The sequence below is a fragment of the Macaca nemestrina genome, chromosome 10 (assembly GCF_043159975.1).
Source record: "Macaca nemestrina isolate mMacNem1 chromosome 10, mMacNem.hap1, whole genome shotgun sequence".
In the NCBI taxonomy this organism is placed as follows: domain Eukaryota; kingdom Metazoa; phylum Chordata; class Mammalia; order Primates; family Cercopithecidae; genus Macaca; species Macaca nemestrina.
In genome coordinates this window covers 18492172-18504676 of record NC_092134.1, presented here as the reverse complement: position 1 = coordinate 18504676, position 12505 = coordinate 18492172, and the positions used below count along the sequence as shown (strand labels likewise).

The 12505-nt window shown below is 50.9% G+C and overlaps 1 long non-coding RNA gene and 1 other non-coding gene across 15 annotated transcripts in view; both read left to right on the top strand.

The window, feature by feature from the left end:
* Positions 1–359: 359 nt before the first annotated feature.
* The window catches only part of LOC105495369 (uncharacterized), a 252278-nt gene continuing 240132 nt past the window's right edge, over positions 360–12505 (top strand). For 12 of the 14 annotated variants that reach the window (XR_011608815.1, XR_011608814.1, XR_011608806.1 and 9 more), the window contains exons 1-2: positions 2063–2167; positions 5627–5729. This is a non-coding gene — a long non-coding RNA (uncharacterized lncRNA). Of the gene's footprint in view, positions 2168–3674; positions 3899–5626; positions 5730–12505 lie in introns of those variants that run through there. The other 2 variants (XR_011608812.1, XR_011608807.1) reach the window with 2 other exon arrangements.
* On the top strand, positions 4591–4685 carry LOC112429142 (small nucleolar RNA SNORA27). The gene has a single exon (XR_003021282.1). It is a non-coding gene; the product is annotated as a small nucleolar RNA SNORA27 (small nucleolar RNA).

The window sequence follows — 12505 nt, the reverse complement described above, 5'->3', positions numbered from 1 at the left end:
TAATTGTCTCCAGGCCAGGGAGACCTGCAGAATTAGGGCTTTCCGGGACTGGACCAGGAGACCCGGGAGGCAGGCCCCTACCCCCAGCCACTCTCATTTCCTTGCCAGCGCTCCAGAAATCCAGGTCACTTTCAAAGCTTGGGGCTGCTGTCTACCCAAGCATGGGGTCACTTCCGGGGTCACTGGCCGGACAAGCAGGTCAATTTTAGCAGGAAACCAACATTGAAGTGGTGCTGGCTAAGTCAGGGTTCTGAAAGGTGGCTCTGACCTTTGCAAAAGCCTGGTCTTTTCACCTCATTTTACACCTGGAAAGCCTGAGCACTCCAGAAACTAACATTTATTAAACATACACACACAGACACACACAATCTTAATAAATGCTTATACACACACACACACACACACACAAAATGCTTTATGTATATCCATACACACAAACACACAGACACACATGCCAGGCATGGTGGGAGGTACTTCCAAATTGCTGTCACTTGCAATCTTCACAACCCTGACAGAGGAGGCTTTTTTATTTTATTTTTATTTTTACAAATTCCCATTGCATAGATGAGCAAACTGAGTCTCAGAGAGGTTAAGAGGCTTGTTTAGGATCACTTAGCCAGGAACTGTCAAGTGGGACTTGAAATCTCCTTTAGTCTCTATGCTCAGCCTTCTTTTCACTTTAACCTTGAACCTCTGAACTCCAGAGCCCCGTGGGGGATCCCTGGAGGAGCAAATAGAAGAAACCCAAAAGGGACCTGAAAGCGGGTCCCCTCCCTCACCTGGATTCCCAGTCCAAAGAGGAGGAAGCACCCGCCCTCCTTCCCTCCTTCCGACCCACCCAGCCACCCACCCAAGGTGCCATTAAAGTTAATTGTTTTTACTGCCAGTTTAACATAGTCTTGTAAATCTTTTTATGATGTGGCCAGGGAACACCAAGCTGCATGCAGGACTCAGTGGAGTTGGAACACAGGAGCGTGGTCCCAGACTTCTCTGGAGGGTGTAAAATGGGAGCACCAGTCTCTCCAGGGGCACCCTCTTCCCTTCTCCTGGAGCACCAGGCCCAAGACCATCACCTGAGTGGCAGTTCTCCCAGGTGAGGCTAGGATTGTGCATGGAATGCCAAGATCCTCCACATCACCTCCACTGTTTGGATAGGCCATCCCTCTTGACTCTAAGTTGTGGAATTCTCCAGAATCCGAGGCCTCCCAGCCCTGGAGAGAGGTTCTGGATCCTTCAGAAAGGTTGAGGGGTGATTCCCGCATAGAAAGCTTGGTGCTGGGTCTCTCCGTTTGCCCGCCAAGGACCGGCAAGGAAAAGCACTGCAAGGTGGACGTTTAAGGGCATGAGGGGCACATATTCCATGGCACAGGGACTCTGGAGGTGTAGGTCTTCTGTGAAGGTGATTCCACCCTTTCCCAGCCATTACCAGCCAGGAGAGCTGAGTCTTCCTGAACAGTGCCTTTAAGCCGGTTTGTCGCAGGTTGGTGGAGCGGGACTCAGCTGTCCCTTGGGCAGACCTTGGCTTCCATGCATCTGGATACAGGCATGATTTGCCCGAGTCTCCTCTCCCGGTTCCTGGCATCCCCATTCTGAGCCATCCATGTCAAAATAAGGGTCTTAACTCCCGCCATTGTCACTAGCATTAAACAGATACTCCTCATGTGCCCAGAAAAATGCCAGGCACACGCTAAACATCCGTAAACCACCGTGACAGCTCTAAGCGTTCATGATTAAGCCCAAATATTTATTAGGCACTGGTGTGCAAGCCTTGTGTAAACGCTGGGGACACAGAGAAGAACGACGTCCTTTCCTCTAAAGAGGGTTTTTGTATGAACAAAGGAACCTAGAGGGCTTCAACGCAACACATAGAGCAGTCCTTCCCAAAACGTACCCCGAGAACCGGTTAGAAACGCGCATTCTCAGGCCCAGCTGAGACCAATTGAATGAGGTGTCCGGGGGCGGGACGCAGAATTCCGGTTTTAACAAAGCCCGCAGGTGATTGTGAGCTCCTTAAGGTTCGAGAACCCTGATGCAGTGAATGCAGGCGCAGGCTCTGGAGTGAGAAATTGTGAGTTTTCATCTCCCTTCATCTATGCTGTGGGGCTTTGACCAAGAAATGGTAGCAAACTCAGACGGGGAGAAGGGGAAAGAGAGTGCAGTAGTGACGGTGAGGAGGAAGACAAGGGAATAAATAACCAGCGCTCTTCCCCACAGGGCTTCCTCGATCAGAGGCCGAATTTCCGAGCAGGATGGACCAGGGGGCTCGAACTAGTAATTCTGAGAGGTCAGAAAGGCCTCTTAAAACGCGCCGCTATTTGAAACCTGCAAACGCGGGGTTCAGGCCGGCTCCGTTTCTTCCAAGCAGCCTGCCTTGGGGGGCACCCGACCCTTCCCAAGCCTCGTTTTCCCGATCTTGTGGGATCCTTGCGGCGCCAATGGGGTTGGAAGCACCTTGGAAGCTGCAGAGTGAGGAGAATTTCCGGCACTGCCCCAGTTCAGTGGTTTATAGAAAATAAATTTCTTTCTCAGGTCCATGAAGCGAAAGAGAGAGAGAGAGAGGAGAGAGAGAGAGAGAGGAGAGAGAGAGAGAGGGGGGGGGGGGAGAGGGGGAGAGAGAGAGAGAGAGAGAGAGAGAGAGAGGAGAGAGGAGAGAGAGAGAGAGAGAGAGAGAGAGAGAGAGAGAATGAGAGAGAGAGAGAGAATGAGAATCTCTCCCCGGGCAAGGGTCTGCCGGGATTCGGGAGCTGGAGCGGTTGATCTTTTCCGAGAATCCTGCACTTGTGGTTGACGTCGGGCAGTGCGCACGAGCCCTGAGGTTAATGCCCAGGCTTTTCTCTAAAGCGTCCGGGAATGATCCGGCGAATCAAACGGGTGTCTGCAAAGTTAATGAATTGTACAAGGAGACTGAGGATGGGGACTTTGACCCGGGGAGCCAGAGGCGGTTCTGGTGGACGCTTCCCCGTGCGCCTAGGGGCGCGCTGGATTTTCCCAGCCGAGGCCTATAGAGCGCACCGCGTGAACTTCATGGATCCCGTCCTTCTCCCAAGCGGGAGGAGGTGGAGATGCTGGGAGAATTGTGGGGAGTTAGGAGAGGGTTGGAGGGGGACTGTCTAGATTCTACTCTGGAGGACCCAATCACGTCGTGCTATTCCCCTGCCTAAAACTTTAAAGTTTTCCAACGGTTTTAATAAAACCCAGACGATGCCCGATGTCCAACGAACAAATGATCTAGCCTTGGCCTACTTTTCAGGACTTAGCTTTGTCCCTGCCTGCGACTTCCCATTGGGAACGTCCTCCCCGTCACCACCGGCTCTGCTTAGGTTCGAACTCCGGGCCACTTTCCCCACTCTCTCTGGTTTCCAGCAGGAGAAGCGCTTCGGAGGAGAGGGCGAGAGGCGCTCGACCTCCCGGGTTAGAGGAAATGCAAGTTGGGCCAATTTCGCCCTTCCAGACTCCGAGGCGGAACGGCCTAGGGGGCAGCGGCCTTGCCCGGCGGCCACTGCCCGCCTCCTCCCCCGCGCCCCCTTGCTAGGCTTTGAAGAGCGCATTTTACGAACTTTTCCATTTTCCTTTTGGAGGCGTGTTTGTTCTTCTCAGTCACCTCGCTTTTTTTTTTTTTTTTTTTTTTTTTTTAATGAGCTTCAGCGCTGATCTGCACGTTCTTCCCTCCGTGTAATTTCAATTTGAACTCTCCCTGGAGCGGCCTTTTCCCTCTTGTTGCCTGCCAAGTCGTTTGAAGGCTGCGCAAACATTCTTCCTCCCTCCCGTTCGCGCGAGTCTCGGTCTACACCCGCGAGGGGAGGCGGAGGCGGAGGCGGTTACTCCGAGAGATCCGGTGGATTGGAGCCTTTCAGCAGCCGCCTTCAGACTGTTTGGGAGGACGAAAGCGTTAGGGGAGGTGAAACACTAGAATAAATGCCCCTACGACCACCGTGCTTCTCAAGGGTTATGGTGGGCGTGTGTGTGTGTGTGTGTGTGTGTGTACACATTCCGTAACCCACATTAGAAGTCTTGGGAAAGGGGCCGGGGTGGTGGCTCAGGTCTGTAATCCCAGCACTTTGGGAGGCAGAGGTGGGAGGATCACTTGAGGTCAGGAGTTGGAGACCATCCTGGACAACATAGTAAAATCCCCTGTGTACTAAAAATACAAAAATTAGCAGGGTGTGGTGGCATGTGCCTGTAGTCTTGCAGTGAGCCGAGATGGCGCCCCTGCACTCCAGCCTGGGTGATGGAGCCAGACTAGGTAGGTCTCAAAAAAAAAAAAAAAAAAAAAAAAAAAGAAGTCTGGGGAAGGAAGACAGTGGAGACACACAAGGACTGATTCAACTGAAGTAAGCTTCAGCACTCAGTAAGTGTCCAGCTCTGTTCTTTCCACAGATTGCCTCCTTCAATTTTCAGCCAGTTTTGTGGCTAGATGTTAACACCCATTTTACAGATGGGAGAAATTGAGGCTGACTGTTGAGGTTAGTTTCTCAGCCAGACTGTTGAGGTTAGTTTCTCAGCCACCTTACTAAAATCTAAATCCACTTTTGAGCAAGTGCTCTGAATAACAATAATTATCTTACAGCTTAATATATAATTATTAAATACCACTCCCCTTTCACTTTACCACTGGGGCTTATGTCTTTATTGGTTGTTCAAGTGGGGCAAAGGAAATAGCCTTTTAAAACTCAGAGGCCAGGTGCAGTGGCTCTTGCCTATAATCCCAGAACTTCGGGAGGCAGAGGTAGGTGACTCGCTTCAGGCCAGGAGTTAGAGACCAGCCTGGGGAACATAGTGAGATCCTGTCTCTATTTTTTTTTTTTTTTCTTTGAGACGGTGTCTTGCTCTGTCATTCAGGCTGGAGTGCAGTAGTGCCATCTCAGCTCATTGTAACCTCCACCTCCCAGGTTCAAGCGATTCTCCTGCCTCAGCCTCCCCAGTAGCTGGGATCACAGGCATCTGCCACCATGCCTACTAATTTTTTGTACTTTTAGTAGAGATGGGGTTTCACTATGTTGGTCAGGTTGGTCTCGAACTCCTGACCTCCAGTGATCTGCCCACCTCGACCTCCCAAAGTGCTGGGATTACAGGCATGAGCCACTGCACCCAGCCCTTTATAAAAAAATTTAAAAATTAGCCAAGCATGGTGGTTTGTACCTGTAGTCCCAGCTACTCAGGAGGCTGGAACAGGAGGATCACTTGAACTCAGGAGGTCAGAGCTTCAGTGAACTGTGACGGAGCCACAGTACTCCAGCGTGAGCAACAGAGAGAGACCTCGTCTTAAAACAAAACAGAGAAGCTGGGTGCTTGTCATTGCATCCTGTCAGAGAAAACATATTGAAAAGAAACATGAAAACAAACAAACAAAAATTAAGTACCTATAGCAACTGCCCTTTTAAATATACGTTTATAGTGTAATTTTTATAAAAAAAAAATAGAGATGAGGTCTCGCTATATTGGCCAGGCTAGTGTTGAACTCCTGGCCTCAAGTGATCCTCCCACCCTGGCCTCCCAAAGTGCTGGGATTACAGGCATGATTCACTGTGCCCAGCCACAACTGCCCTTTATTAAGCATGTAATTATGTGCCAGGCACTGCTGTAAACTGTCTACTTACATATTTCTCACAATGTCTTTATGCGTTAGGTACTTTCCACATGACAGACAGGAAAACTGAGGCACAGAGAAGCTGAGTAACCTGCCCAAGATCACACAGCTAGAAAGAGCTGACTGCAGGACCTAAACTCAGGTAGAGGCACCCCTAACCACCCATATGCATCCCTCTGCCCTTCCCAGCTCTCTCCTGAGTCACATGAAAGAAACCCCAGAATTACTGGTCCTGGGCTGCAGTTTTCCTCCCCAAGGTCACTCTAGGGACAAACAGGAAGATGGGAGGGGGCATGGGGCAGTTACATAAGGCGGTCACTTCAAAGGTGGCCTCTCTGGGGTGGATAGCCTTGGCTTTGGGCAGTTAGCCAGGGGCACCAGCCGGCAAGCTGAGTGCTGTCCACCCTCTATCTCCTACCCCATCTCCTCTTAGTCCAAGGGCAGAACGGGCAGTGGAGGAGATGAAGGCTGGACTAGGGGGAGCGAGGAGGCAGATCTTGTAATCAAAGCTGGGCAGTGGCAGAAATCAGGTGATGCAAATAAGAATAAAAATAATAACACCAGGCTCAGTGGCTCATGCCTGTAATCCGAGCACTTTGGGAGGCCGAGGTGGGCAGATTGCTTGAGGCCAGGAGTTGGAGACCAGCCTGGCCAACATGGCGAAACCCCGTCTCCACTAAAAATACAAAAATTAGCTGGGCATGGTGGCACATGCCTGAAATTCCAGGTACTTGAGAGGTTGAGGCACAAGAATTGCTTGAACCCAGGAGGTAGAGGTTGCAATGAGCCAAGATTGTGCCACTGCACTCCAGCCTGGGCAGCAGAGTGAGACTCTCTTTTAAAAACAGCAGCATTTATTGAGCACTTACTATACACTAAGCATGATGCTAAGCTCTTATGTTAACAGCTCTATAGGTAAGGACTTTCAATCGTTTCCTTTAAGGGGCTCAGAAAGGTTAAGCCATTAGTTCAGCCGCACAGCTGGGCTGCCTGCCCTAGTAGGAAGGAGGCCCACAGCGGGCACTGACTTCATGTGAATTTGACACATTCTGGTGGAAGTGGGTTCTCACTTTCTGTGATGCAAGCTGCAAAATAGAATGAGAGGATCTCAGACTGGTAGGTCCAGCTACCCTCTAGATGGGGAAACTGAGACCTGGTGAGGGGTGGAGTAGGACCTAAGGTCTTACATTAAGTCAAGAGGGAATCCAATGTAATCCCAGCACTTTGGGAGACCAAGGCAGGCAGATCTCTTGAAGTCAGGAGTTTGAGACCAGCCTGGTCAACATGGTGAAACCTCATCTATACTAAAGTTAGCTGGGTGTGGTGGTGCACGCCTGTAGTCCCAGCTACTCAGGAGGCTGGGGCAGGAAAATCGCTTGAACCTGGGAGGCAGAGGTTGCGGTGAGCTGAGATCGCGGCATTGCACTCCAGCCTGGGCAATAGGGCGAGACTCCGTCTCAAAAAAAAAAAAAAAGAAAAAAACAAAGGCCAGTGAGGTGGCTCACGCCTGTCTGTAATCCCAACACTTTGGGAGGCCGAGGTGGGCGGGTCAAGAGGTCAGGAGTTTGAGACCAGCCTGGCCAACATGGTGAAGCCTTGTTTCTACTAAAGATACAAAAAAAAAAAAAAAAAAAGCTGGGTGTGGTAGCACATGCCTGTAATCCCAGCTACTTGGGAGGCTGAGGCAGGAGAATGACTTGAACCTGGGAGGCGGAGGTTGCAGTGAGCCAAGATCACGGCATTGCACTCCAGCCTGGGCAATAGGGCGAGACTCCATCTCAAAAAAAAAAAAAAAAAAAAAGAGGGTATCCAAATGGTCTGAGAATGACTGCGCATGCCCCCACCCCAGGCCAGAGTACTTCCCTTAGCTCTGAGTGAAGCAGAAAGGGTATGGCCTAAGAGAGCCTGAGACAGAACTGTGTTTCCCTTCTGTCCTCAACTTACGATGACTTTATGCAAGTCATTCAATCTCCCTGGGCCTCAGTTTCTGCAAAATCACGGTGGTACAGGGTACATGCAAATCATGCAAAATCATGGCGGTACAGATTATTTAATTGCTCAGGCACTTGGTGGTGATCATGTTCTGAGAAGCTCATGAGGCCACAGCCAGGAAGCAGAGCCAAGCACAACCAGTCCCCAAATCCTGACGTTCTATGAAGTCGAGGCTCCCAGGCCTCTGGAGGGTGGTGGCAGTTGGAGATTCATTGTGTCTTTGAAGAAGCACTCTTTCTTTCTCAGGCACCCAAAGGGCCTCTTGATCCCAGCCCAGGGATAGGCTACATGTGCTTCCACAAGAGAAGTAGATTGTCTCCCCATCACTGGGATTTGTGTGGGGCCTCCTTTTTCTTGGGGCTATGGAACTCCAGGTGGGTATTGGCTCGGGGTCTCCAAGCCCAAAAGCTTTGCATGCCAATGCCGGCATATATACGCAGCCACAGCAGCTTATGTGCATACAAACTGATTTGAGGCCCACATAGACATAGTCCACGGCAGACCCTCACCCAGCCCACCTTCCTCCACCTCATTATTATTACTGCTGTTATTTAAGGACTGTTCTTTGTCTAGCCCCTAATGTGAGCCAGCTGTATTATAATTAACAGTATAACATCTGAGATTCAGAGAGGTGAAGACACTTGCCTAAGACGCACAGCTAGTAAGTGACCCCAAGACAGGGAAAGACTTTTACAGATGATTTTAGCTGGGCAGAGGGGAAAGGAAGGGGACGTGCAGAGGCAATGTGACAGAGAGAAGAAAACTCCTGGGTGGGTGGGGTGGCTCATGCCTGTAATCCCAGCACTTTGGGAGGCCTAGGTGGGTGGATCATTGGAGGTCAGGAGTTCAAGACCAGCCTGGCCAACATGGTGAAACCCCCTCTCTACTAAAAATACACACACACACACACACACACACACACACACACACACACACAAATTAGCCAGGCGAGGTGGCACATGCCTGTAATCCCAGCTACTCGGGAGGCTGAGGCAGGAGAATCTCTTGAACCCAGAGGCAGAGGTTGCAATGAGCCAAGATTGCCCCATTGCACTTCACCTTGGGCGACAAAGCAAGACTCCGTCTCAAAAAAATGAACCAAAACAAACAAACCGCCCCCCCAAACTCCCATCTCCCTTTCCTCCCTGCCCTAAATTGGGCATTAAGCTGGACTGTCCTTGACGTGACCACAGACACCCGAAGCCAGAGTCCCAGGAAGTCCATTGTTTCTGCAATTATTGGTATCATTTAGGTTGTGAACAGTATCTTCAGAAGTGTGCTGATGGATGCTTTGGGGTGGATTGACCCTGAGATTCCTGTTCCTTGAGACTCTGTAGGGGAGCTGACCTTTTCACTATGGAAATCTTAGGCTTTCTGCATCTGCTCCAGGAAATGAGAGGAGTAAAGGATGCCACCAAGCACGGGGAGGCATGGGGGGCTCTGCGGTGTCCCTCCAGTTAGAGGCAGGTTGGCCTTGGGCATTATGTTTCAGACTCAGAGAGGGACGCTGACTTGGTCAAGGCCACTCAGAGTCAGGGAAGGCATTTGGCCTCCAACCTCAACGCGAACTTGCCCTTGCCCGGTGCTGCAGGCTGCCCAGGGGTGCTTGGAGCTGCAGCGGGGAGGAATTGTGGGGCAGAGGGAATGGTGATGGGGTGTCTCCTTAATGGCCCCAGGGGTCACATGGCGGGTGGCCAAGCTCTGACCCTTGTCTCCCACCTCTGTATGCCTGAGTGCTGTCCTGGTTAGGGCAGGCATGCATTTTGTTCACGTTACGGGCTGGAGAGGTGGCCACTTGGAAAGGAGCAAAGGAGAACAGGGTCTGGAGGGTGATGCAGGGGTGGAGGAGTGCTTGTGGGGGTAGGCTGTGAACAAAGGAGCCCGCATTGGATCAGGCAGGGCCGCTGAGTGATGATTCACAGGCCAGCAGGGAGGGGCGGGTTGCTGGACCCACACAGATGGGGCGGGGAGGAGAGCAAGGAGACTCAGAGTCAAACTCATGCAGAAAGGAGAGCGGGATCCAGAGAAACACAGAAAAGAGAGATGGAGGCAGGTTCGGAGGCAGAAAGATAGAGACAGGGTACTCAGGCATGCGTGCATGTACGCGCGCACACACACATGTACAGAGAGCAGAGATAGAGTGAAACGAGAGAACTAGTCATTGTGATTTGTGGCCAGTGGTGGACAGAAAACCAAATCAATGTAAATTCATTTCATTTTGTTTTGTTTTAGAGACAGGGTCTTGCTCTGTCACCCAGGCTGTAGTGCAGTGGTGTGATCATGGTTCACTGCAGTCTCCAACTCCTGAGCTCAAACAAGGCTCCCGCCTCAGCCTCTTGAGTAGTGAGGGCCACTACTTTCTTCATTTTTATAAATAAAATAATTTATTTTTATTGTTTGTAGAGATAGAGTCTTGCTATGTTGTCCAGTCTGACCTTGAACGCCTCGAACTCCTTGAACTTCCGTTGAGTCCTCCCAATGTGCTGAGTTTACAGATTCGAGGTGGCTTGAGCCACTGCACCCAGCCTAAATGGTTTTCAATAACACTACTTCCACCCCAGCACACCCCATCTCCAATTTAAAATTTTCATCTTGTCAGGCCTGGAGTGGCCATCTGAGCATGGACTTCCCAAGGCTGTCTGTGGCCAGGCAGGGCCTCAAGCAGACACTCATTGGGCACACAGAGAGTCCACGTTCAGCGGTAGGGACATGAGTGTATGCACACACGTGTATCACAGGGTCACAGGACCTCCCCAAGATACAAGCGTCCTCATCAAATATGTGCGCACACACTCACGAAGGTCCAACACGTACACACAAGCTCTAATTGCTGCAGCATGCTCCTGTGAGCACACACACGTTCCACTTTTGTTGAGCACCTAGCGTATTCCAAGTTCTAGGCTGAGCATTAAAGGCAGAGAAAAACACAGAAAAGGGAAGGCTGTCTCTCAGTCTCCTAGAGGGAGGCTGCTGGGGTGCGGGGCACAGGGACTGTCCCTCTGGATCTAGGACTGCCCCTTTGTCATTGGGAATGCCCAAAGACAGGGTCTGTGGTAGGGCAGAAGTCTGTCCTCCCACCACAGTCAGGGACAAGAACATCCACCCAAGGGCAGCTGAGCTTGGGATAAGTTCAGGGCCTCCCAGAGTATAGATTCCGTCGTTTCTTCACCTCAACTTCCTCCACTGACATGAGAAATCAGGAAGCTGGGGAGGGGATTCCTGCCCCTCCATCAGCTCTCAGAACTGGCTGGGTGTGGTGGCTCATGCCTATAATCCCAGCTACCTGGGAGGCAGAGGGGGGTGGATTGCTTGAGCGCAGGAGTTAGAGACCAGCCTGGGCCACATAATGACATCGCATCTCTGCAAAAAACAAGAAACATCTCAGAACTCCCCTCCAATATCTGTTTCTTTGGGGAGTCAGGCATGGGAGCCTACCCGTCTCCTACTTCCAAGTAGAGGACTGGCCCCCCACCCCAAAGGGGATCCTGTGAGAAAAGGGGAAATTTCCTTTTGTTCTTGCCCCAGCATCCTGAGAGGATGTTAATTTCCTTCACTCTGGGGTGAGTGTAATGGTAACACCCAGTTGCTGCTCCCAGCGCGAGCTGGTCTTTCTTGAATTTCATTTCAAACATCTTAATGTTTGTAGTAACGGCCGACATTTATTGAACGCACACCACATACAGGGCGCTACTCTTAGCACTTTGCAAATACTGCCTCATAAAAGGCTCAGAACAGCTTTGTAACATGGGAGTAATTATCATGAACCCCATTTTACAGATGAAGAAACTGAGACCCAGGGAGAGGAGGGCATTTGCCCAAGCTCGCATGGCAACAATTCACAGGCAGACAGGCTCACTTCAGAAGTCAAGCTTTTAACTAACATTCGCCCTTGTAGCCAGGAGTTCTGGTCTAGCTCTGTAGGCCCCAGAAAGGGACAAGATGTGGTGGGGTGTGTGTATTTGTGTGTGTGCATATTCATGGGGGTTGTAGGTGGTATAGATTCCAGGGGTCGGCCAGAGGCTGCACTGGGATTGAAACAGCAGAGGCCCAAGCCGGGGAGAACTTTCAAGGAGAGCCGCCGTTTCCTCTGACTGCAAAGGGGGCCTTGTCCAATCCCACCAGCTCATTTACGCTTCGCTTTTGGTTCTGCAGCAGAGTTGCAGAGCGGCCCGGCTCTGCGCCCAGCCTGCCTGCCGTGTAACAAGATAGTTTATATTATACCGCCAAGCAGAAATAAAACTACCGAGTCAAACATTGCAAACAGATGCCGCGGCCAGAGCTCAGGGTCCGTGGCCAGATGCTCTTGTGAGCACCCAGGGAGGGGAGAAGCTATGAGTCTGGTCTCTGCAGACCCTGCAGGTTTGGGGGTGTGGGTGCCGCTGAAATTGGAACGTTGGGGGTTGCCGAGGGGCTTTCAGAAATGGAGAGAGGAAGAAATAGAAGTAGAGAAGGGGCATAACTTTCCTTTCTCTCTTTCACTTACTCCTTCCCCACACATAGTTCAACTTTGTGATTTGCCAGTTTCTCCATTTTAATGGCACTTGCTTCCATGTAGAGGTAAAGCCTAGGAAGGGATGGTTTTAGCCTCTCTCAAGTTCCCATTGGTTCTCCTAAAATACTCCAAGTAAACCATGCTAAGTCTCCTAAACCCTCTTTTAATAAGATTCTGCCTCTGAGCTCACAAGAAAGTTCTGGAACTTCTATCCTTATTCCTCATGTGGTCTCCTAACCCTTCATTCCCACCCACCCCTGGTTCCTCTACTGAAGCTCCTAGACTGCAGCCAGCATGCCCGCCTTTAAGCACATACTGAAAGAGTCATGCTCGTACTCTCAAACATTCAGTGGCTCTCTATTGTTCCCAGTAGAGTTCCTCAGTTTTCTGAAGAGTGCATGCATCAGAGCCCCTTGGCCCAGATTCCAGGGCCA